This window comes from Tachysurus fulvidraco, chromosome 7 (genome assembly GCF_022655615.1).
Source record: "Tachysurus fulvidraco isolate hzauxx_2018 chromosome 7, HZAU_PFXX_2.0, whole genome shotgun sequence".
NCBI lineage: Eukaryota > Metazoa > Chordata > Actinopteri > Siluriformes > Bagridae > Tachysurus > Tachysurus fulvidraco.
In genome coordinates, this window is record NC_062524.1 from 19,002,055 (window position 1) to 19,029,120 (window position 27,066).

The window sequence follows — 27,066 nt, forward strand, 5'->3', positions numbered from 1 at the left end:
TGGTATTTGGAACTATCCGTGATTCCCTGTATCTTTATTAGGGCTGCTGAGAAGATACAGCTCCATAGCATGATGCCACCACCACCATGCTTCACTGTGGGAATGGTTTGACACACAGTTTCAGGTGATTTAATTGCGCTTGGGTGGTTTGATTTGTATTTTTTATTATGAGAAAAGGCTTCCATCTCACCTCCCTACCATGTAGCCTAGATATGTGAAGAATAGGAGAGATTGTTGTCACATGCAGGGAGGAAACCAGAACTTGCTGCAGCTCCTTTAATGCTGGATATTCCTGCAGCTCCTTTAATGCTGCTGTTGCTCAGTTCACTGCCTCCCTGATAGCATTTCTTCTTGTCCTTTCATCACTTTTGGAGGGATATCTTGTTATTCTGAGCACGGTCACATGCCCCATTATGAAAGGTTGTGCATACCTCTGCAACCCAAGTGTTCATAAAACGTTTATTACATTAAAGGTGGATGAAAAGCTGACATGATGTATCTATTTTCTTTACATTGCAAAAACCTTAACAGGAGTTTTCTTTAATAAACAATGCTGCACAACACTACTATACTATAATGTTGCCTAAATGAACATACAAAGGCTACATCCACAGTAATCCGGATTTACGTTTTTAAAATGCATGCCTTTTCAAACGTTGCTCATTCAAACAGAAACTGCTAACAACACTATTCTTCATGTGTGTTAATTGGTTACCAGTCACATTAAGCAGACACCCTTAATTGAGGGTTAAAGGCCTTGCACAGAGGCCCAACAATGGCAGTTTGATGAACCTGGGATTCTAACTCAGGACCTTTCGATCAGTACACCTTAAACACTAAGCTACCACTTTCAATGTGACCCATTTGACTAAAAAAATAAATAAAATAAAATATTGTTTACATCGTGTGAGAAATTGTTTTTTACCCAAATATCTCAGACCCATGGTGAAGGCTGGCGGTGTCAGCATCATGTTATGGAGCTGTTTTCTATAACTGGGATAGATAGAGGAAGATAAAGGGAATCATCGATAGCTCAATCATTGTTGTTTTAATATCTTTGTTTTCTCAGTCTGCACTACACCTTTGATAATGTTCCACTTGGGAGAGCAGTTTCAAAAAGAGTCATTTTGTGGACTGAAAGGCCAAAACGTCCAGGAAAAAGATCTGTCTTCAAATTGATTCAGATTAACAAGGACGTGGCCAAAGACACACCTACAGTAATAAGATTCCCAGAAACAGACATGCAAAGGCTTAGTATAACATCTTATGCGCACAGGAAACAGCATCATGGCCTGTTATACATCAAAAGGCACCTAAGGCTGCTGATCTAGAACAAATTTCACCCAGGTCTTGTCTTCGAGATCATAAATGAACGAGCAGCCAATCTACCAAAACACCCAGCCTCATTAGCTGATTATGGAACACTCCCATTTTTCCACCACGCTAACCCTGATTCAGCAAACTGAAGCGTATAATTAGGTTTTATTAATTATACCAGATGAATGTTCAACAGTTCTAAAAGTCAGGAAATTTGGTGAAATATTTACGTTTTTTTTTTTCCTCCACATCTATTTCGTGCTCTGCCTATCTTTGAGCCCGATAGTAAAACGCACGTACGAAGAGAGGGTGAAACGGAATAAGACAGAAATGCGGCATGAGAGAAGCATCGTGGTTGAAAACATCTTTTCCTGAGTGTTAATGCACTACTCTGGCTTTCCTGGCAGTATCAAAAGCGTAGGGTGCATCAGTGCGCACGCACACACACACACACACACACACACACACACACACACACACACACACACACACACACACACACACACACACACACACACACACACACACAGAATATAAGAGTAAAAGCAGCATTCTTGTGATAAAATATTCAGGACTGCTGCTGTGTCAGTGCAGAGACAGAACACAGCAATGCAATACATTATGCTTTCAATGTGCACACGCACACACACATACACACAAAGACACTCACACTGAAATTCCAAACAACATTTACACATGTAAAGTGTGTGCAAATTAAGAACTGCCCAAACTGTCATTTCTCATTATGTCTGTTATTCTGTGGCACACAAGAAATAAACAAACATCAAAAATGACTTAGATGTTACAATTCGATAGACTCTACATATGTAGAATTGTGACACTTATAATTATGGAATCTCAGTGTTTCAGAAACTGCTTCCTGTTCGACTGTCTTCCTGTTGTAGCTCATTCACCTTACGCTTCTATATGTTGTGTTTTCTGAAATGCTTTTCGCTTTACCACTGATGTAAATAGTGATTAGTTCAGTTCGAGTTAATATACACTTCCTGTCAGCTCAGAGCAGTCTGGCTACTCCCCTCTGATATCTCTTGTAAAAATTCCAGACTCCCTCGACCCAGATTCCACTCCTAGATACACGTCAGAAAGAGCTTGTTTCCTGCAGCAGGACTTCAAGGACCATCACTGAGCAAAGCTTATACATGACCGTGACAACACCTGTAACAATACCAAGCCAAGGTGTACGTGACCACGATTACCATTTAAAGACCTCCAGCTAGATGATAATGTCACTCAGACATTATGGAGTCCTTACACTCAATTTACAAAGAGGAATTTTATTCTTGGCTTCGATGAACACGAAGAACTTCATCTACTTTGTCACTGCTATGCTGGAATAAACTTTTTCTTCATCAAGATCTTTGCCCTCATGCTTTTAATTTCTTACACCGTCATCAACAAGGCGTTTCTGCCTGCTGCTCACTGGTTCGTATTTTTTTTCTCACACACTATTCTGTGTAAACTCTAGAGACGTTGTTGTGTGTGAGAAATCTAGCAAATTGCTGAAAAACTCAAACCAGCCCATCTGCCACCAACAATCATGCCAAAGTCACGGAGATCATGCTATGCAATATATTGTTTTTTTTTTTTAATAAAACCACATTGAAACATAAAAGCATGCATTAAAAATGATGTAATATTTTGACGTTTATTCCACAAAAACATTAGTCCACTATGTTTAAATATTATAGTGTTTTTGTGTTTATGGTATGTTACTACGTAAAAAAAAAAAGTTGAGGGTTTTTTCTCTGTACCTGTGTTATTGTCAGGACTCAGGCCCCGCCTTCGTCTGCTCCTCCCTGTCTACACACCTGTTTCCTATTGTGATTACCCTGTGTATTTAACTGTGCCGCGTTGCCTTGTGCAGCGTGGAATCTACTGTTGTTTTGTCCTGTCTTTAGTCCGTGTCCTGTTTAGTGTTTTTGTTATTAAACCCTGTTTGTTTCGCCATCCTGCATCTGGGTCTGTTCTGTCCCGCGTTCATGACAGTTATTGTCGAGAGGTGTGATTTCTTTGCCCATTAGGGGGCACACACTCTTCCATTTCCAATCATTTTCCTCATGGTACTCTTTGTACAGTAACCCAACAGTGTCCTGACCTATCTTGTATCAGACTTGCATTGGTTTATATGGATTGTCAAGGTCTGGATCAGTCGATTTGCATTCCATTTCATTCAGATCTGTCTGTAATTTTGCTTTTGAGTGGGTTCCAGTTTCATTATTTGTCACATACCTGTACATATTACATAAGTGTGATGTAACGTAGTGAAATGGTTTTCTTTAGTTACCTGTTCCACGAAGAGTCTTTTTTTATTTCATATGTTTAATTCTAAAATGTAAATGTAAATGTTTGCCCCCTTTCTGATGTTTTATTTTTTTTTTGCAAGTTTGTCACACTTTAATGTTTCAGATCATCAAACAAATTTAAATATAAGTCAAAGACAAGTAACACAAGTAAACACAACATGCAGTTTTTAAATGAAAGTTTTTGTTATTAAGGGAAAACAAAATCCAAACCCACATGGCCCTGTGTGAAAAAGTGTTTGCACCCCCTGTTAAAACATAACTTAACTGTGGTTTATCACACCTTAGTTCAATTTCTCTAGCCACACCCAGGCCTGATTACTGCCACACCTGTTCATAATCAAGAAATCATTTAAATAAGACCTGACTGACAAAGTGAAGTAGACCAAAAGATCCTCAAAAGCTACACATCATGCAGAGATCCAAATAAATGCAGGAACAAATCAGAAAGAAAGTAATTGCGATCTATCAGTCTGGAAAAGATAATAAAGCCATTTCTAAACCTTTGAGACTCCAGCAAACCACAGTGAGCGCCATTATCCACAAATGGTGAAAACATGGAACAGTGGGGAACCTTCACAGGAGTGGCCAACAGACCAAAATAACCCCAAGAGAGCAGTGACGACTTATCCAAGATGTCACAAATGACCCCACATCATCAATTAAAGAAATGCAGGCCTCACTTGCCTTAGTTAAGGACAGTGTTCATGACTCCACCATAAGAAAGGGACTGGGCAAAAATGACCTGTGTGGCAGAGTTCCAAGAAAAAAAGAGCTGCTGAGCAAAAAGAACATAAAAGGTCGTCTCAGTTTTGCCAGAAAACATTTTGATGATCCCCAAGACTTTTGGGGAAATACTCTGTAAATTGATGAGACAAAAGTTGAACTTTTTGGAAGGTGTGTGTCCCATTACATCTGGCGTAAAAGTGGTGGTGTAATATATATATATAATAATATATATATATATTACATATGCTTTCTGGCTGAAGTTTTGGTCACTTTTGAATGCTGGCAGTGCTTTCACTCTACTGAGTCTACAACCACACAAGTGGCTCAGGTAGTGCAGCTCATCCAGGATGGCACATCAAAGCGAGCTGTGGCAAGAAGGCTTGCTGTGTCTGTCAGCGTAGTGTCCAGAGCATAGAGGCACTACCAGGAGACAGGCCAGTACATCAGGAGATGTGGAGGAGGCCGTAGGTGGGCAACAACCCAGCAGCAGGACCGGTACCTCCGCCTTTGTTCAAGGAGGAACAGGAGGAGCACTGCCAGAGCCCTGCAAAATGTGCATGTGTCCGCTCAAACGGTCAGAAACAGAATCCATGAGGGTGGTATGAGGGCCCGACGTCCACAGGTGGGGGTTGTGCTTACAGTCCAACACCAGGCAGGTTCACACTGAGCACATGTGACAGACGTGACAGAGTCTGGAGACGCCGTGGAGAACGTTCTGCTGCTCTGCACGACAGATGTGACAGAGACTGGAGACGCCGTGGAGAACGTTCTGCTGCCTGCTGTCTGCTCTCCAGCATGACCGGTTTGGCAGTGGGTCAGTAATGGTGTGGAGATGTGTGTATATATATATATATATATATATATATATATATATATATATATATATATATATATATATATATATATATATAATCTTTTTTTTTGAAACCCTGAAACTTCAGTAACTGCTTTATCCAGAATTTTTTATGACTCTTTGTAACTGCAGAGCCCTTTAATGTGAGGAAAAACATCCATATCCGCAGAATACAGATTTATTTTATTAACATAATCCAGCATTTCAAATACTAGACTCTTATTTCAGTGGTCTATTTAGTGGAGCCCTAGAGCTTTTATTTTTTTCCTTCTCGATTTCCTTTTTCGTCACTAAACTGCTCATTTGAATCTGGTTGACGAGTGTTTAAGTTATTGAGGTTTGGATTAAAGCCTTTTGGTTCGAGTGACCAGTCAAATTGGCTAATAACTATAATAGCACAATAATAATTATTTGCCTAATGAAGGCTTGTGATTTCGACTACTGTTATTTCAAACACATGAAGTCCCTGTGGGGTTAATCTAGTCAAAATGAGTTAATGAACGTCTTTGTTAGATTATAGAACCGATTTTCAGCATCCAGTTGAAAATCTTTGGTCTAATTTGTGAGTAGCTGAGCACAAAGAGGATGATGCATTATCTTCTCGATGTAGGCCGCCTAGTTTACAGGCGGTTTTGCCAAGGAGAAGGAGGTGGAGGAGGAGGAGGAGGAATGCAATTACTGAGGTGCTTCCAGCCCACTAAAGACGTGATAGAAAGGTTTTTGCGACTAGAATCTCAATCATGCTGCATGCATTTTCTGAGCTCCTGAGTGCCAAAGTTTTTAGATTTACTGTAGCTGCATTTCTATAACACAAATCCAGAGGTTCCAACCTATGGATGTCCACTGCAAATCCAGTGTTTTTTTGTTTTGTTTTTTATGTCTCCGCCACTAGGAGGTGGAGGTGGAAACATTACGCAATCATGTCAATTCTTATTATATGGAGATGGATTAAGATTAAGATCCCTGATGAGAAAGTCAGTGGTGACAGTCACAAGGAAAAATGCTTAAGTGGAAGCTGAGTCAAATGAAAAGCATCTGGATCCACAACCTGCCCATCTGATATTCTTATTAGAGCGATATCTCAAGTACGATGGGTTGAATGTTTGTACGATTTGTATGGAATTATCACTGTTACAAGTAGATGAACTTATTTTTGGAATTGGATCCAGCAGAGAAAATGAACGCATGTTCTCCAAACAAATGATGTTCAGCACCTTTTCAGTAGACAGTTCGATGTGGGGCACCACGGAAACATTCCTGATTGTAACACGATTCTCGGGTGGGTTGAAGCATTTAGAACAGCAGGGTCTATGATGAAGAGGAAACCACCTGGCCTTCCTGTGTCTGTGCGCACCCCTGAAAATGTAGAGAGGGTGAAAGAGGTCGCTCTCAGAGGCCCGAGGTGTTCTGCTCGGCACCAGGTATTAGCATTGTAGCTATTGAAATTGCATCATCTGAGCAGCGGAGCTTACCCACCCTACTTTCTGCATATTGGCTGTCCAAAAAAATATGTGTTTGACTTGTAGTTTATTGGATAGTTTACAGAAGTTCTGAATTTAATTGCTTTGTTGTCCTTAGGCCGTTCAATGTTCATGGTTCATCACAGCAGATCATCCTATCACACTATTTTAGATTTCGCACAGGTTTTACAACTGATGGCCTTTTTGACACAACCCACAAAGCTTGGGACTGGCACTGAGAGTTAACGGCTTGGTGGCTGGGTTGTTCCCTGCCTGGGAAGCAAACACCGCCAGTGGACGGATCTTGCCACTGGACCACCAGGATTAATTGTGTATAGTTCATTTAAAATTATGAAACAACAACACATCAAGAACATATAGTTATAAAGATGATATAAAGATGGCTTTAAACTGATTTTTAATTCTAGAGGAACTTTCATGTTGGAAAAAATATTTTGTTGTTGTTAGAAAAAAAAAACATTACGTTATAATCTAAGCATATTAAGAATTTATTTCCTGGAACCAGTTCCTAAGTTATTAGGGCAACAAAATTACGCATGACTGAATTTGTAATTTAATAACCTGGTTAAGATCGTCTGATAATATCACACTCTCCCTGGGTCATTAAGACGGAAGCAACCTGAATACGTGTTGTGAATGCTAGTAACCATGCCATCATGCAACGTCTGCTAGTATCTGAGATGTATTGGGATTAAACATCAAGGCTGTGATTAACCCTAAAACAGATTTCAGGATATTTTGGATTTGACTCTAGATAAGGGTTTTAATTTTTTTTTTAATTAAGATTCGTTTAAAAAGGTCATGACAGAATGAGCTCAAATATTAGAAAACAAAACAGGAATCAAATGCAGTCTGTTGTTAATAAATAGGAATCAATCAGTGACCACAAAATATTACAAGCTTCTTTGTTTAAATGTGTATTAAAAAAAAAAAGATTTGACTTCCTGTAAATAAGCCATTTAAAACACTGCATTAAAATTGTTAGTATTGCTGGTATTTAGTTGGTGTTTTGTTTGACAAAAATTAGTATTATTGGTATATCTTTTTTTCACAGTGATGTATTCTCAGGGAAAAAGGGTTTCATAGACTTTTATAGAAGGAGTCTCTGGCGTAAGTTGTTTGTAACACTGAGCAAGTTTTCCGCTGTACTTTCTAATGAAAGGCATAAATAGGCCCAAATATCAATCAGGTGGTCCTCGTCAACATGTAACTTCACCTGACAGCAACCAAAAAAATAGAACAACAGATTACAATATGTAGTAATTTTTTCCCCCAAAAAACGAATCCAATATTCAGAAACCAGGTGGGGGAAAAATACAGTAAGTCCACCCTAAAATGCAGTAATAACAGCAAAAGCAACTTTAAGTAAATATTCTCAGGGAGTTTACTAGTCTCTAACATTGTTCTGGAATATAATTTGTGCTGTGGATGTTCCACAGTTTTAAACCAAACAGTAAGCATTTGCAAGTATGACGTGTCGTTAATTACTTACTTAATTAATTAATTAATTAAAAATTGACAAATGTCCATCGTTATATATTCATTTAGAACTGCACACAATTAAGAAAAATATTAACTTTTTTTGAGCAATGATGGTATGGTGCTTCTTGATAGGGTCCCATTTTGGGATCATGTTTGTCCACCAATTCCATTTATTACATTTTTTAAATAAGGCTTAATCATGACTTTCAGCCCCATCTGTACACATACTGTACATAATGAGATTTTATATTTCAGACAAGTTAAGGCCTGCTCAGCACTTCAGCAACGTCTGTATCAGGGGGTCAGTTGTTCTGTAAAGCCAATAAAAGCACAATCAAGTGGCACAGTTAGGACCACGCAATCAGTGTGGGCATATCTTAGAAATAGTGATGGGCAGCCAACGCAACCCTCATCAAGGCAGGAGCTGTGCTGCCTGCAGCTCCCTGACGCCTGAGTGCCTACAATCAACAACGCTCCTGTCTACAATCAACAATCACTGTTCGTTTTGGTAAACAATATTTGTTTTCCATTTCCTTAGAACTGTATAACACACACTATTAATGAAAAACTTTAGAAAAGATCGGAAAGATTTTGGAAAATTGAACATTTTTGGATTGCGCTTTAATTTAAAAGTTTGCTAGATTACCAAGCATTGCCTCCCACTCCCATAAACCCCATTAGGCAAGCTCAATGTCATCATGGCTACCCATGAGACATGATGGCTTGCAACCACTCTGACTTCTGTTCTGCATCCATACTGTGGCCAGGTATTCGCTTAAGTAATGGAGGTGAAGACTGGCACAACTGCAGGTAAACCAGCCGGTAAAATGTTAGACAGGTTCAATGTAAAAAAGCACTGGTCAGGTGTATTTTGCAGAAACACTAGAAAGACAAACAATATCAAAAGCCTTGGTATAGTCAAGTGCACAAAAACATGTATACATCGCAATCTGCTTGTGAATGAAAGTATATTTTAAAGACCTGAAGCTATTACAAGTGGCCTATTAAAGGTTATTTTAAATATGTTAATTAGTTTAACTGAGTCTTGCTGTTTTGTGGTAAAATATACTGGATATTGGAGCTATACATAAGTCCCTCTGTCTTACTGGTTACTTGATTACTGAAGCTGCCACCACTATGTTTCTTCATAGGTACGGTGTTATCATTACGTCGTGACCAGCAATGCCCCACTAAACCATCAGAAAGAACCATCATCAGAGTTCTCGGACATTTCCGGGTCAAACAGTGTGCATGCCGACCTTTAAGTTCTAACCAAGCCTTGTATTGTATTTTCTGTTATTGCTTTACTACTGTACTAGTGTTTGTATCTTTGACCACGTTTTCTGTTTTGTGAATTCTCTTGGATTTGTTTGCCAGGATTATTTTTGCTCTGTCCCTTGCCACTACCAGTTTGGATTACGATTAGTATTTGTATGCTGTTTATTTTCTGTCAATAAATCTGAACATAGATCCTACAGACTGCCTTTGGAGTATTTTTTTTTTTTTTACAATCATCGTCAAAAGTTCTAGGGTTAGGGTTCACCTCATGGGTTTGGATGATTTAGGTGAGTTTGGGTTATTGTTTTTTGGTATTTAATAAAAAAGGCTACAATATAGCCATCCAAACCATAACCCAAGCATGTGAAGAATTAAAAAACCCTTTAACATTTGAAAGTAAAATATTGTACAACACTATTAACTAGTATCTTCCATTCATTCACAGAGCTCACTGGGGGAGATTCATCCTAATCCGAGACTTTGCTAAGCCTCGGGGACTGATTTTTTTTTTAAAGCTAAATATGTTAATAAATTTAGGCATAGAAGTGTCCTTCAAACTGTGGGCACACATTTGCAGTGATGACTATGATAATATGAAAATTAAATCCATGCAGGTGTATGTTAACAATATACAAGACTCCCGTTTATTTCAATTCTTGCCATCTTCTTGTTCGTATATCATCGTGCTAGCATTTTTACGTATAGAAGCTATTTCTGTTTTCAGTTCCCATTTTCTAATAAGAAACTACACAAAGAAACTGCTGACACTTTTATTACTATTATTATTATTATATATGCAACATATCTTAAAACTCTCTCTCTCTCTCTCTCTCTCTCTCTCTCTCTCTCTCTCTCTGCTGCTTCCAGGTTGTTTTTCTGTTTGTGTGTAGTTAATGTTAATAGTGTGCTTCTTCCTCCAGGAATAACTAGTGGTAAAAAAAAAAATACCCATGAGTACCAAAAGCTAGCAGCAAATACTCTCACAGTCCCTTAGCAAAACGTGTGTGTGTGTGTGTGTGTATGTATGTGTGTGTGTGTGTGTGTGTAAAGGTGTGTTAATGTTGTCCATGCAAGTCATATAGTATCCTCTGAGAACTCACCTCTTTCTATAGCACTCAGCTTGTTAAGTGCTACAAATCTGCACTCGAGAGAGAGAGAGAGAGAGAGAGAGAGAGAGAGAGAGAGAGAGAGAGAGAGAGAGAGAGAGAGAGAAGAGACTCAGATGACGCACACAGGTCACATGTGAGCAGAGCTAAAATAATGTCAAAATTAAACACCTTTTTCCAGGGAACTGGAGTAAAACAGTAACACACACAATGCACAAAGCAAATATCTGTCAAACATACAGCCTGTCTGTCTCCACTTTTTGTACAGATTGTCTCCAAGGAAGGTTGACCGCTTGCTATTATTGTTCTCAATAAGTGTGTGTGTGTGTGTGTGTGTGTGTGTGTGTGTGTGTGTGTGTGTGTGTGTGTGTGTGTGTGTGTGTGTGTGTGTGTGTGTGTGTGTATTGTTTTGGGTACAAAGGCTCCTCTGACCATACCAAGGGGCACTAATAGGCACACAATAGCTCTGTTTCAGCTCAGTGACCTGAGGTTCTGTGTATGTGTGTGCATGTGTGTGTGTGTGTGTGTGTGTGTGTGTGTGTGTGTGTGTGTGTGTGTGTGTGTGTGTGTGTGTGTGTGTGTGATAGAGAGAGAGAGAGAGAGAGAGAGAGAGAGAGAGAGAGAGAGAGAGAGAGAGAGAGCGTACTTGGAAACACCTGCAATCTGGTTTCTGACTGATTGATACATCCTGTGTTCAGACACTGCCCGCTGTACCCACACACACACACACACACGCGCACGTACACAGAAAACAATGCCCCGAAAAATAAAACCCATCCTGTGAATTCCCCTCAGCCTGATGTTGTCACAAACATTTAAGATAAAATCCATTTCATCTTAAATGTCACTCTGTCTGTCTTACTATACCACACACACACACACACACACACTTTTTCCTTAAGCCAAAAAAATACATTTCAGCTCATTATCATACATAATATTTAGTGTTGGTAAGTAAACCAGCAATATCACACCTCAGATAATAAAGAAGTTACATTTTTTATAAGGAATTACAAAAAAGTTCTATATGGAAAAAATGTATTTTGCTTATACAAAATGTACTCAGGTGAAATTAATCAAGTATTGAAAAGTAAATGTTTTTCAATTGTTAAAATTATGTCTATGTCATGTTTTCATGTGTAAAGTAACTTTTATTGTTTGTCTAAAACTCTAATAAGCAACTATGCCGTTTTCCTGAAAAACATTGTTCATTCCCTGTAAGGTTTGCTAACGCTATGTAGTTTGCTAACGAAGTAAAAACAAGTAAGACATTCTGCAAATATCCAGTATTTAAATTGAATTTAAGATCGTAAATTGTAAATTAGATCGAATTTAACTTAGTGGCTTGAATGGAAAGCTAGTCTAACCTGGTATTAGCAAAGAAAACAATACAGCCAGTTAATGGTAGGAAATTAGCCAAACTTGCCTTAGCATGCCTTTTCAAATTAGACGGCGCTCATGCCTTCCAGGGAAGCGAGGGAGACACCTCATTTTCTGTAAGGTTTTTGCATACCAAACCATTTTCCTTAAGTAGTTCCAGAGGCGCTCATCCTTAAGATCAGCCTGTAGTCTGGTGGATATTCAGATCAAACGGCTAGCTCTAGCGCTAAGCCCATTAGATTGCATGCTAAACGTAAATAACAAGTTGGTAAATTGAGCCCATTTAATGAACACTTATGTCTTTTTGGCTGGATGAGCAAACGAGGGACCTTCGTGATTATTTTTTTAACAGATGACTGAAAATGAACGCTTGTACTATTGCTTCTTGATTCATTTGTTGAAATGAGTTACACGAGTTCGTATTTTAAATGTCCTGTTCTTTCCTTTCAACATTTGATCACATCTATGCTAGGACACAGTTAGACAAGTAGATTTTTGAATAACTACTTCTACTTTGAACTGAGTTATTGATAAATGAAATCTATGAAACTTAATGACCATAAAAAATCTCTTAAAAATCTGTTCTAAAGAAAAAACAAAGATTCTGCATAGGCAGGCGCAGGATAGCTGTTCATTGTATCACAATCAATATCAACACCTCTGAATCGTCTACATGTCTAGAGCTGTGTGTAGATCTGTTTAAAGAGAAAACACTCTTTAATACTTTGGAATTATTGCCAGCCTTTCTGAAAATGAATACAGAAAATGAGCAACACATGACACAAGGTTAAAAATGGAAAGGCTGTGTAGTTGGAGTTAAAAGTTATAGAATTGCCTCATACTGCCAGAGCTAAAGGTTTGATTCCTACCTCCATCTTGTATGCATGCATTTTCACCCTGTGCTTCAGGGGTCTCCTCCGGGATCTTGCAAAAATATGCGTTGTAGTTTCTAAATTTTCCGTAGTGTATGATTGTGTTTGTGATTGTCCCCTTGCGATGGGCTGGCGCTCTTCCCAGAAAGTCCCCCGACTTGTACCCCAATGGCACCTTCGATACCTATGTAAGATATAACCGCCTGGTGGAGGCAACCAGGTTTTGGGCCACTCTCTGCTCCACTGATCCTCTGAAGCATCACTGATCCACTTCCATATTTCACACAAAGGGCATTTGTGGTATGCAAACCCTGGTCCTGTTTAAAGCCAAAAATGATGTCCAACCACAGCACACAATATTTAGTTCGGAATGCCTGAATCATCTTTGATGATTCCATAAGAAATACAATAAACTATTAAATGCTGACTGAATGTATGTGATTCATTCATACACGATGGACACAGCAGAGAAGGATCACGGAGAGAAGGAAGTTTTTTTTTTCTCACTACAAAACAATCTGTGCCATGAGCTATTAACAGTTTATTATATTCACACTTCCTTCCTGAAAAAAACAATAGTACACTTAGCACCCAATCCTCATCTTTGCCTTTCATGTTGGGTGAACAGGACCTATCTTTTTCTTTTCCCTGTCTTTCCCCCTCTCCTTCCCTTCCTTCCCCTCTCTCTCTCTCTCTTTCTCTCTCTCACTCTCTAATTGGGTGTGTTATAGGGCTCAGGGCAGTGAGCATCACAGTCATGGATGGATGCACAAGCTAAGGATAGAGAGAGAGAGAGAGAGAGAGAGAGAGAGAGAGAGAGAGAGAGAGAGAGAGAGAGAGAGAGAGAATATCTTTGGACTTCAGGCTATAACGAGGCAAAATTGCAAAATTGGAAGCTGTTCTTTTTTCACCATAGGAGAGGAGAGAGTAACGAGGGACTGAAAGAAGTTAATGGAGAAAGCAAAGGAAGGCCTGAAAGCATGAATGAGAAAATATACCAGATGAGAGTTTGGGGAGCTTCAAGCATCTTTATTCAGAGTAGAAGAAGAGGTAGATCCTTGTGTATGGTTCATCAATACCTTGGAATTGATAAGATTCTCTCTGGTAGTTATGGGTCTCACTTTCTAAAAAGCTATGACCATCGATGATATCTATCACACATCCATCCCTCCACAATCCATCCATCCACACATGCATCCATCATGCATCTATCCATCATGCATCTATCCACCTATCTATCTACCATCCATTCACACATCCATCCACCTATCCATCCAAACATCTATACACATCCATCCACACATCCATCCATCATGCATCCATCCACCTATCTATCCACCATCCATTCACACATCCATCTACCTATCCATCCACACATCTATCCATCCACACACATTGCCTCTCTTTCTTTGAGACATTTAAAACATATACTACTTACGCCGGTAGATTGGAACTCGACTTGCTTACTTATTTTCAATCAGTAATAACAAATAAATTATTTTCTGGCTGCAAGTCTGATATAAAATGAGCCAGTTGGCTTTCAGTGTAAGGCGTGCGTTTTTCCATCTGTTGGATAACCTTACACTGAGTTTTAGTGCACGCCTTCAAATTTTAGATGCTCGGGGCATCTCAGGGAGCAAAAATGGGTTTGATATCAGCATTTAATTTAAAGATTACTTTATTTACTTTAAAACATTTGTGCGCAAATAAAATAAAAAAAAAATTGGGACTTTTCTATGAATATATTGCCCATAGTAGTCTAGGGAAAATCAGAAATACTTGTGAAACACTACAAATTCAGAATTACACGTACTAGAATAGGGGGGGCACGGTGGCTTAGTGGTTAGCACGTTTGCCTCACACCTCCAGGCTCATCTTATTTCATCTCATCTCTTTTCACCTAATCTCATCTAAACTCATCTCATCTCACCTCATCTTATTTTAACTCATCTCACCTTAATTCATCTTTACTCATCTCATCTTACCTCATCTTTACTCATTTCATCTTAACTCATCGTACCTCAGCTCATCTTTACTCGTCTCACATTATATCATCTCACCTCATCTCATCTTACTTCATCTTTACTCATCTCATCTTACCTCATCTTTACTCATCTCATCTTACCTCATCTTTACTCATCTCATCTTACCTCATCTTTACTCATCTCATCTTAACTGATCTCATCTCACCTCATCTCATCTTAACTCATCTCACCCTCATCTCATCTTAACTTAACTTTACTTATCCCATCTTAACTCATCTGCCCTCATCTCACCTCATCTTAACTAATTTAATCTTACCTCACCTCACCACATCTCATATTAACATACCTCACCTCAACTTACCTCATCTCAACTCATTTCATCACACCTCACCTCACCTCATCTTACCTTATCTTATCTTACCTCATCATATCACACAACTTATCTCATCTTATCTCTTCTTACCTCATCTATGGAAATTGTTAAAAGCAATGTATGAATAAATTGAATTGAATTGAATTGAGATACAAAGAAATGCAGGAACAAATGAGAAAGAAAGTAATTGAGATCTATCAGTCTGGAAAAGGTTATAAAGCCATTTCTAAACCTTTGGGACTCCAGCAAACTACAGTGAGAACCACAGTGAGAGCTATTATCCACATATGGCGAAAACATGGAACAGTGGTGAACCTTCCCAGGAGTGGCCGGCAGACCAAAATAACCCGAAGAGAGCAGCGATGACTTATCCAAGATGTCACAAATGACCCCACATCATCATTTAAAGAACTGCAGGCCTCACTTGCCTCAGTTAAGGACAGTGTTCATGACTCCACCATAAGAAAGGGACTGGGCAAAAATGACCTGTGTGGCAGAGTTCCAAGACGAAAACCACTGCTGAGCAAAAAGAACATAAAAGGTTGTCTCAGATTTGCCAGAAAACATCTTGATGATCCCCAAGACTTTTGGGAAAATACTCTGTGCATTGATGAGACAAAAGTTATACTTTTTGGAAGGTGTGTGTCCCATTACATCTGGCATAAAAGTAACACTGCATTTCAGAAAAAGAACATCATACCTTCAGGACCTGGAAGACTTGCTGTGATAAATGAAACCATGAAAACCGCTGTCTACCAAAAACCCTGAAGGACAATGTGTGGCCATCTCTTCGTGACCTCGAGCTAAAGCGAACTTGGGTTCTGCAGCAGGACAATGATTCAAATCACACCATCAAGTCCACCTCTGAATTACTGAAGAAAAACAAAATGAAGACTTTGGAGTGGCCTAGTAAAAGTCCTGACCTGAATCCTATTGAGATGTGGTGGCATGACCTTAAAAATGCGGTTCATGCACAAAAACCCTTCAATGTGGCTGAATTACAACAATTCTGCAAAGATGAGTGGACCAAAATTCCTCCACAGCACTGTAACAGAGTCAGTGCAAGTTTTCGCAAACGCTTGATTGCAGTTTTTGTTGTTGAGGGTGGCCCAACCAGTGATTAGGTTTAAGGGGCAAGCACTTTTTCACACAGGTCCATGTAGGTTTGGATTTTTGTTTTCCCTTAATAATAAAAACCTTCGTTTCTAACACTGCATGTTGTGTTTACTTGTAAATTTCTTTTGTTTATATACTACAAAATTAGGCATTTTTGTATATAAATGAGGTTTATTACACCAAATATTACAAAAATGTTTGCCAAGTATATGTTAATATGTTGGAAACAAGTTGGACTAAAAAGGTGAAAAAAAATGGCTGTCATATATACTTAATTTTTTTATAAGCAGTCAAAACGGACAAGGTCAACTAGACTCTGTGCTCTTAATTAGAAATGCATAAGAAGATAACAGGAGGGTTAAATTTGTTTGATGATCTGAAACATTAAGTGTGTCACAAGTGTGACAAACATGCAAAAAAAAAAAAAATAAAAATCAAGAAGGGGGCCAAGACTTTTTCACACCACTGTATGTTCATATTTCTGCTTATTAAAATGATCACATTAATAACACATTCTGTGTGTAATATGACCTCAACTGTCATTATTCATCAGAGTATAAAATAGCACGTGATCCAGCACATCGTATTATTTTCTAGAACAAACTCGAAGTGTAGCAGCTGAAAGCCTGAAGCTTTGGCAAGGGTGAAGGATCAGTTTGCTCTTATAATTTGCTATTCAGATTTGTTGATGCAATAATATTATTCAGTGCGCTCTCCAGTTAAAAACATTGTGGCCACTGTTTATATTCAATTCAATTCAATACAATTTATTTGTATAGCGCTTTTAACAATTCACATTGCCTCAAAGCAGCTTTACAGAAGTATAGAAACAGAAGAAATAAAAATAATATATATACCAATCAATTAACAGTGTCATGCTTACAAAATTAATATTGGCTACCGGGAGCTGACAGTGGATGAGAAAATATTTCAAGATGGCCAATGCCACTCCGGTGCACAAGACGTCTTATAAATGTCTTTTAATTTGTCTCATGTTGTGTGATTTATTTGCTAACATTTTAAAAATTCTGCATATTCTGCTAAAGCCACTGAATCGCAAAGCTACAGAGACGTGTTACTTGAGTCAACTTGGAAAAACCTTTTAAAATCATACACTAGAGTACATAATGCTTAGCATGTTATTTGGGACATGGCCACAGTCTTTACTCGCCTAAAATAAAAGCAATTTAGCATATTTCCTTAGGTAAGTAATTTCTGTCTAACTGTTCTAGGTAATGTATATTGATGAGTCTTGCTTTTATATATATATATATATATATATATATATATATATATATATATATATATATATATATATATATGCCTCGCCTGTAAATATATTTTCCTTCCTGTTTTCTCATCATGATCCAAGACGCCATGAGGGACCCAGCCATTGTGTATGAGTCTGAGTGGAATGTTCTAGACAGACAGGCACCCTTTTACAAAGCTCAAACAGATGGCACCAGCGCTAAAGAAATGGCGAGGGAGAAAGGAAAAGGGAAAGAGAGAGAACGAATCGGATGAGCAGAGAGAGAGAGAGAGAGAGAGAGAGAGAGAGAGAAAGAGAGAGAAAGAGAGAGAAAAGAGAGAGAGAGAAACTGCTTCTCTCGCTGCACGAGTCTCCAAGGAGCATCAGATCCACAGCTTATTGCTTAGTGACAGTTCTACATTAACTACAGAATACAATCCTGTGTTCCATCACCTCAGCAACGCTGTCACACACACACACACACACACACACACACACACACACACACACACACACACACACACACACACACACACACATATACACACACACACATATACACACTTCCGTAAACACCATCACCAACTGCCTGCAGACTTTCAATTAATTTGTCTTTCTTCAGTGTTTTTCTTCAGCTCTATAAGCGATGCCAAAATCAACACTTAAATCTCAGCACACTCACAAAAAGGTTTGGTCCAAAAAAAGTTGAAGTCTACGTCAAGAACATGTTTCGAACACCGTTTAGACTTGAGCCGATTTAGACCAGTTCCAAAATCAAATCAGTTCAAATGTTGGTTTCACAGAAATCCATAGGTGGGTTTTACTCTGTAAGCTTAGTCTGAAACGCGGCATAATGTGGACCAGGAAGTGCAGTGTGGTACAGAACCCGAGGCTAAACATAGGACCTAGTGTGAGTTTGAGTGAACTGAAACTGAGCCTCGATTCCCATGAATGTAAACACGTCACACTCAGACCACACTCATTCAGGAAAATGACCTGGAACACAGAATATGTGAGACACCTTACTGCACTATTATTTTAAATAAACAATAACAACAAACATGGTGAGTCGATATGGTCGTGTTCTCCATGTGCTTTTCTGAGAAGAACAACAGGGTTCGATAGAATCAAATCTGAAACCAGACCAACGCTGCTTAGGCGCCAGAACAAACACACTTATATTCAGAGTATAGCAAATGTGTCTAGTGTAAAAACCACCTTAATGACAATCTAAAGATAAACACCAAGTTATAAACTTAACACCTATTTATGTGAGGAGAAAGTAGTAGAAGGAGTAGTAGAAGGAGTAGTAACAATGATAAAAAAGCATAACTAATGAAAAGATTGAATATGGTCTTGTTCACATTATCTGTTTCCCTGACCTCTGATGAATTAAATATGACCCAACAACCAATGGGGCACGGTGGCTTAGTTGTTAGCACGTTCGTGTCACACCCGTGCCTCGGGGGTTTCCTCCGGGTACTCCGGTTTCCTCCCCAGTCCAAAGACATGCATGGTAGGTTGATTGGCATCTCTGGAAAATTGTCCGTAGTGTGTGAGTGTGTGTGAATGAGAGTGTGTATGTGCCCTGCGATGGGTTGGCACTCCGTCCAGGGTGTATCCTGCCTTGATGCCCAATGATGCCTGAGATAGGCACAGGCTCCCTGTGACCCGAGAAGTTCGGATAAGCGTTAGAAAATGAATGAATGAATCCAACAACCAACAAATTTTTACAGAGAACGAGTTTATGGAGAAATTATTAGACAAAATCCAACCATCATTTGGACACACAATTCAACCACATTCTCATCTCTTACTCTGTTTTACATGCCTTATCATTTCTAGCCCAACTTTGTCTTTATCTTTGGTCAGTAAATGTTTAGGAATCTATGAAGCTCAACCTACAGATTCCCACATTCTCATACACCAGTTGGTGGATTATTGGCAAAAAGGCTTGCAGAAATTCCTGCCTCTCAAGCATTAGCCTTAGCCTTAACACAGAATTAACTCCCATGTATACGTCCCACATTAGGTCAGTTTGTCCTTCACAGTTCCCTCTCACAACACTAATGTACATTTACGGTATTTGGCAGATGCCCCTATCCAAAGCGATTTATCTCATTTACACATATGAGCCGCTGAGGGCTAAGGGCCTTGCTGAAGGGCCCAGTAGTGACAGCTTGGTGATCCTGGGATTCAAACTCACAACCTTTTTTTATGCAATGGCCATGTTATAACAATTGCTTCATATTCCATGGCTATAGAAATTTTAACGTTGGTAGATGTTGGTACAATCATAGCATTGAACATTTTAAACGTGGGAAACCGATTTATTTATTTATTTACTTACTTACTTATTTAATTATTTATTTATTTACAGGATCATGTATTCTCTCGCCATGGCAGTGAACCAACCCATCTACTGAAGGTAAATAAAGCCCAGGTAAGCCCGGGTAAAATGAGAGGGGTGCATCAGGAAGTAAAAACCTGTACCAAAATCAAAATGTACAGATCGTTTGAGCTGAACAGGAAGCAGCTGAAGGACACCACCACCACCACCACCACCAGCAAAACTAACAAGAACAACATATTTATGTCACACCGATCGTCCGACTGTAGTGGGATATTGTTTTAGCTGGTGAAGATGCTTTCCAAAGGCTGTCATGTTGCACAACAGAAAAGCCTTTGAATAATGATGATGATAGAAGAAGTGAATTACTGCCCATGAACTCTGGGTGGGAAAGATGGAATCACTTTATCCCCAGTCCATCAGACTGGAGTGAAAAATCCTTAAAACACAGCGCTAAATACCACACATCAGTCCACAGAGAGCATATAACTGGTCGATTACACAAAAATCACCAATTTCTCTGTAAATCACATTACATCAAATTGATTAACAGTCATCAGATAACACAGAGAGGAAGGGGGGGGTGAGAGAGAGAGAGAGGGAGGGAGAGAGAGAGAGAGAGAGAGAGAGAGAGAGAGAGAGAGAGAGAGAGAGAGAGAGAGAGAGAGAGAGTGAGAGAAGCTGATCAGGAATACTGATTTCTCTAGATGAGCGAGCCTGTGCATTGAGGAAACGCTTTGATGTGTTGCCTAGCAACGCTTTTTGTTAGCTAACAGATTTATATCTGAAACTATTGTTAGCAGGGGTGAAAGCTAATCACAATTGTGACGATAGCCAGGATAACACTTCTCCCCCTCAGGTGATACTGCTTCCGATACAGCTCGGTTATTTTAGTCATATGAGAATCAGAAGGTTGCACCAAATGACACTGGAAATTGCTAAGACAAAATCTTCTCTTGTGGATCGTATTCTATGCCAGTTATTTGTTCTGTTCTATTTGATTTTATTGTTGCAACAAAAAAAAGTTCGGTGAAATAATTGCTTAAAAAAAGTGTTCTTTTTTGTAGGTTTGTTGACTGATGGTTGTTTTTCTATACCATGCCCCATTTTATTCTTCCGTAATTCAAGGGCTTCGTCTCAATCGGCTTTCTAGTTCGGTAGTATTTCGGGGCACAGACTGGAGAATTGATTATTTTGAAGGTCTTTCTTTCTATCAATGACGAAGTCTTACCACTGCACTGTAAAAATTTAGGGGAAAAAAACCCACAATGCACCACAGAGACCAGGAAGCACCGATGCACACTATGGTTCCTTACCGGAAATGACATCAAAAGAAAATGTGGGACAAACCAAACTCTCAGTTTCCATCATTGTAGCACTAAAATGCTTACTTAACATTTTTGTTGTTAAATCCGCTAGGTAGCATATGATCCTGTTTGAATTATCATGACAGACGCATGTGTGATTAAGCTAACAAAGCTATATGATGTATAAAATTTCAACATTTGATATCTTTGGTTTGTACACTAACAGTTTAGGAAATTAGGGTCACATCGCAGGAAATTGAGTCTTCAGTGTCCTAATAAGTAGTGAGCCAGCGTGCATATAAGTGCTCCAAGTCATGTACATGGTCTACTGATTCGTCAGAAAGGGGACTAGAGAGCTGAATGAGACGCACCCATAGAAATCCACAACGAACTGAATCACTGTCAGATTCCTGTCATCATGAAAGAACGATTTCCACTAATGAAATAGATGAAGTTGTGAGACATTTAAAAAAAATTGAAGCATGTCAGCAGTTCAAACTGAAGTCATATTTCAATTTTAACCAAGCATTTCTGCTTTGTTTCTCACTTAATCATACTGTTGACTCATTTTGATGACATCTGGACCCTACTTTATACAGTGGCCACAGATTGCATACGTTTAGTTCTTGATAACTGAACCTAAGCACCTCTGTAATAAATCAAAAGAAGAATTCAACGCTTGGTTTATTTCTGAAAGAAAAAAATAACTTGATTCTAAAAGCAAGGCTACTATCCTAAATATACCAGGCCATTTTCCTGCCCTTAAAAAAAATACTCACATTATTTAGCTTTAAATAAAGATGGCAGCTGATGAGATGCTTTCCTGTTCCATTCATTACCCTTGCAAAAAAAAAATCAGAAAAAAAGCACGACTCCTGCAAAGGAGCCATCGATCTGCCGAGCGATCAAACCTCAGGGTGATCAATCAATCACCGAGCCGTTTTATTTCCTCGACTCGTGTCCATCGCGGCTACACGCACGCAGATGCTCGATTGCAGTTAATTCGCTTTCATTCAATTCAGTCCACAAAGATGAGCTTCGCGCTTTGCTGTCCATTTCAATTAAAGATCAGAAAGGCTGATGGGCTTCACTTTGGACGAGAAAATCAACTGATAATTCAATACGCCGTTGTTTATCTTATCGGAGGAATTAAGGTGTGGTTTGTGAAGAAAAAAGAAACACTGGTTTACTTCATTTGCTGTGACTTGTCACATTACAGTTTATTAAAGTATATGTAAGGAGTAAAAACACTTGAGGGGAATGTTGTTACTGGAAAATAATCAATGATGAGGATTTCTTTATATTGGCTCAGGGAGTTTTTCTTCATCACCACCGCCTCATGCAAAAAAATACTTTAATATCGTGAATGTTTAGCTTTCTGTACAGCTGCTTTGGGACAATGTCCATTGTTAAATGTCATATATAATTACAGGAGAGGAAAAAAAAAAGGAAAACTATGTCTTATAACAACATCCACAAAACATGCTAGCTCCTGTTAGAACTCATATATGAAGACTTTCCTGTGGTGGAAAACCTACTAATTGACACTGGAGCTTCCTTTAATAAACTTTAAATGTTAAATCTCCACATTGAAAATTTCACTTTGATTATGTTCAGCGTCCTCTGTACAAGCCCCTGCACATGAGCAAACGAGTGTCTTAATGTAAACCTGTGATCTGAATTAGTCTTTATACCACTAGAAAATCGCCAACACCTTCCGAATGCAATCGGATTCAAAAACCGAAAAGCACTGAGGTCTGATGAGCAGAAGCTGGATATAGACTAGCTAAGAGTTCTATGTGTTTTGTTAAAAGATAAAGGTTTTAAATGGTTTTGTATTCATTTGGTGGATGAATGCACTTTACAGAACACACACACATACACGCACACTTCTATTTATGCTTAATAAAAGGAATTCATAACATTAAGAGAGTAACGATATAATTTTTTATCGTTAGTTCTTCGTCCTTGAAATAAAACCTTGTTTCAATTGTCCTTTTTGCTCCTGCACAACTGGAGGTACGATTTCCCTCTCCATCTCTCTCTCTCTATCTCTCTCTCACACACACACAATCATATGCATTCACATGTAGCATCATTGTGCTCCATTTCTGTTAGGACCAAAATAATCAAAGACCTTTTAGGTGGCCAATTGCAACACCATTGTGAACAGATCACACTCAGAGGTCTATTGTATGGCATTAACACACACACACACACACACACACACAGTGAGTGAGTGAGTGAGTTCCTGCTGCTTCTCTTCTAACATACACCACCTCAATAGCTCTAAGTGCTGGAGAGAGATGGAGTCAGAGTGAGAGAGAGATAAAAGATGTGGTTACAATATTCATGTGAAACACTATTTCAGTACGGTGAGAATTCGCTAAACACCTAGAGCAAGCACTTAGCAGCCTGGCTACATGACAACTCCATTTACTATGGGCACGTACACAAAAAGTGCAAGCATTAGGGCATATTCCTCAAGGAAGTTGCATTTTGGTCTGAGACGAAATTGAGCCTCAATAAGGCCTCAAAAGCCAAAGTCCTTTAAAAAAAAAAACAACAACAACAACAACTAGTATTTCTTATAAACAAGAAACTAAACAAGGTCAAAAGGTTGCTACATTGGCACTGTTTGTTAACCGGTTGTTCCATTGTACTCAAAAATCTAGTTATTTAAGCAAAAAATTTGTAATCGGATCTAATGTTTCATTTCGAATGAAAACACTAATACGAGATCCCTCAGTAAGTGTAAATGATGATGTGTATTTCCGTTCCAATGCCTTTCAAGTGTTTTGCAGTCATTTCTCCGGGTTAAACCTGACAAATTCCGGCAGTGCATTATGGGTAGAGCACACAGTCCATCAGCCCCACCGTATGAACGCTCAAAAATAATAAGACATCTTGTTAAGATCTCAAAATGGCCGACGTTCTGCTAGTAACACGAAGCAGTTTGAAGTGTATTGTTTGGAAGAGTGAACAAAGCCCTACAAGTGAAACCAGGAAATACCAATCCATCCATCATGGGGTCAGGAAAGGTTAGAGGCAGTACCAATCAAGCCCAGTTCACAGGCTGGCACTGATTTTGAAGGCCTCTGAGAAAATAAACCCTTCAGACGAGTCTTCAAAAACATGCCTGGATGGGTTTGAACTCTGTCTGACCAGAGATATATTTTAACACGTGTTCCCTCTCAAACACACTCACACGTGTTATAACAACTGGGCCGCAAGATAAACAGCCACGGTCTGCGAAATTCCAAACGAGAGACATTCGCTTCGGAGGTTACGGTTCTCACGTACATCAGATGACGCTGTCTAGTCGAATAAACAAGGAGACAGAAAAGAAATCAACACACTTTAGCGACTTCAGTGAAAGAGCTTTCCAGATGAAATGACACCAAGCCCACATGCATCCCAAAGTTTTTGTCAAAGGAAAATAAACTGTTGCTTTGATGTGTTTCAGCTGTTCCTCTGCTTCTGGCACAGTCATTTTAGAATTTCATGATTTTCTAATTGCAAAATCAAGCTGACTTTTTTTTTTGAACTTTTCAAAATTACTGCAACTTTGAAGAAGCAGCCATTGTTTTGTATATTGTATATAACAGTACAGTGAAATTCTTTTTCTTCTACGTATCCCAAATTTGGAGGTTGAGGTCAGAGCACAAGGTCAGTCATGATACAGCACCACTGGAGCAGTGAGGGTTAAGGGCCTTGCACAAGGGCCCAACATTGACAGCTTGGCGTTGTTGGGGCTTGAACCCTGATCCTACTATCAACAAACTATAGCGTGCACCAGGAAACCAGTTTTATTGCCTCTCCCACCAATATTTACACTGAAATCCGTCATCAAGTCAATGCTAAACCTATTTCACATATACTCTGTATCAATATTATTAATTATTCCCATTAGAACTTCTGTTATGGAAGAAGGTTGTGATGATTCAATAACATGCACCATTATATTACTTCACCTCATTACATCCTTCTTCCAAACGATAAGTCGTAAGGCATAATGAATATTACTATTGATTAATATTTCATATTTAATATTAATATTACTCTCACAACTATCCTGTTGGCTGTGTTGTTTTTAAAACAAAAACACATATACGTCTCCATTCTCAAGCCGGGGTTAAAAAACACTTTACAGAAACATCACTCTGAATAGAAACATGATATATAACCCAATGTTTCACAGTTCACATGAATTTTGCTTGAGGTCAGAGCAGCCGGTTTGGATTGGCCTTCTTATCCACTTTCTCTAGAGTCAATCTTAAAATATCCTAAAATTAATCCCAACACGTCAGTTCTAAACTGTGCTCAAAAATAACAACTGGATTCAAAAGACAGAAACTGGAGCCATTTAGATCAATAACTAAACTCCCAACTTCTTACCACTTCTCTCTGTATTTGTTTCTGTTTAATATATACTTTGTGCTATTTAGCGGTGATTAGTTTTTGGTGAGTATTAACTAGTAGTAATAGTAGTATTAGCTTTCCACCAGTGTAAACATAGGTTACAGAATAATACACTCTAACCCTAAGTCTAACCCATTAATGTACCGGACAAAAAAAACACTGTAAGATGTTCAACACAAAACAGCGTTGCATTATGTATTTAACTAACCAAAACAACCAGTGAGCATTAATTGTCAGTGAAAGCTGATGACTTCCAGCGTCATAAGCGACAGCGACCGTCTGCGACTAAATGTGGCCATGACAAAGTTTTACAGAATTATGTAAAACACAGAGCAACTTGGTGCCGCGTCTATCATTGGGAGCGAAACAGTAGAGAGCTTGTGACCCGTGCCGAAGAGCAGACGCTGCTTCTCCTTCACCTCCTATGATAAAATGCAGATTTTACACACAAACCCCTCCATAATATTTCACTTTAGTGGCAAATTGATTTCAAATGCTAGTTGCCCCAGCCGCTGATAAACGTTATTACTATGGCAGCCGTACTGATGACTTCATAGCAGTGTTGTTAATCAGTACGTTGTCCTGTATGTGTGAACGTTGCGTTCCAAAAATTAGAGTAACTTCCAGACATTTCCAGTACATCAGTCTTAATTCAACACTTTACATAACATTAAGAGTGCTAACTTTCCCATGGTTTAAAAACCTCCGCTGGTTAAGAGTTAATTCATTATTATACACTTGACTATTTCAAATTTGTTCATTAAAAACTGTCATTTATTATAGCACGCTGTAGATCTATTAATTAACGCAAAAATATGGGGTTATGACTCAACATTGTAAGCATTAGAGGCTACTCAGCACTTCAGGCGTGACTTCAAAACCGTGTGTGTAGATTAGATATTCAATTCTATAGAAATTCGATTCTATAGATATTCAATTCTATTCAAGTGTGTTGTGCAGCTTTAATAAGAAATCACTGTGGAATAGTCACATTATATTATGTGTCTCTCTTCCTTTGTATGAGAATGACAGATATGAAGTGGCATCAGAAACAGGGGCTGTGCTTCCTCTATATGGGTCACTGAGGTAAAACACGCTGAGGTAACCACACTGAGGTAAAACATACTAAGGTAAACATGCTGATGTAAACATGCTGAGGTAAAACACACTGAGGTAAACACACTGTTCATGACACATCACATTGATGAGAATGACGATGAAAACGCAATAAAATGCTTTTATAGGCAAACACGACGACGAAAAAAGTGTCAGGCACGTCGTTATTAGCCGTTAAATCAAGGTCATGGGGTTTGTTTGATAGGGAATGAGCGACTAGAAATGATGTCACATGACGCGCTCTATCGAGTCTAGATCCGGAAGTCATGGTGCTTTTTATTATATTTAACTCCTTACGCGGTCCATCACATAGAGAGAGAGAGAGAGAG

The 27,066-nt window shown here is 38.8% G+C and overlaps 1 protein-coding gene across 4 annotated transcripts in view; it reads right to left on the minus strand.

The window, feature by feature from the left end:
- Window positions 1–27,066, minus strand: part of adgrl3.1 (adhesion G protein-coupled receptor L3.1) — a 167,486-nt gene that overhangs the window by 139,338 nt on the left and 1,082 nt on the right. The gene's annotated exons all lie outside the window — the stretch shown is intronic.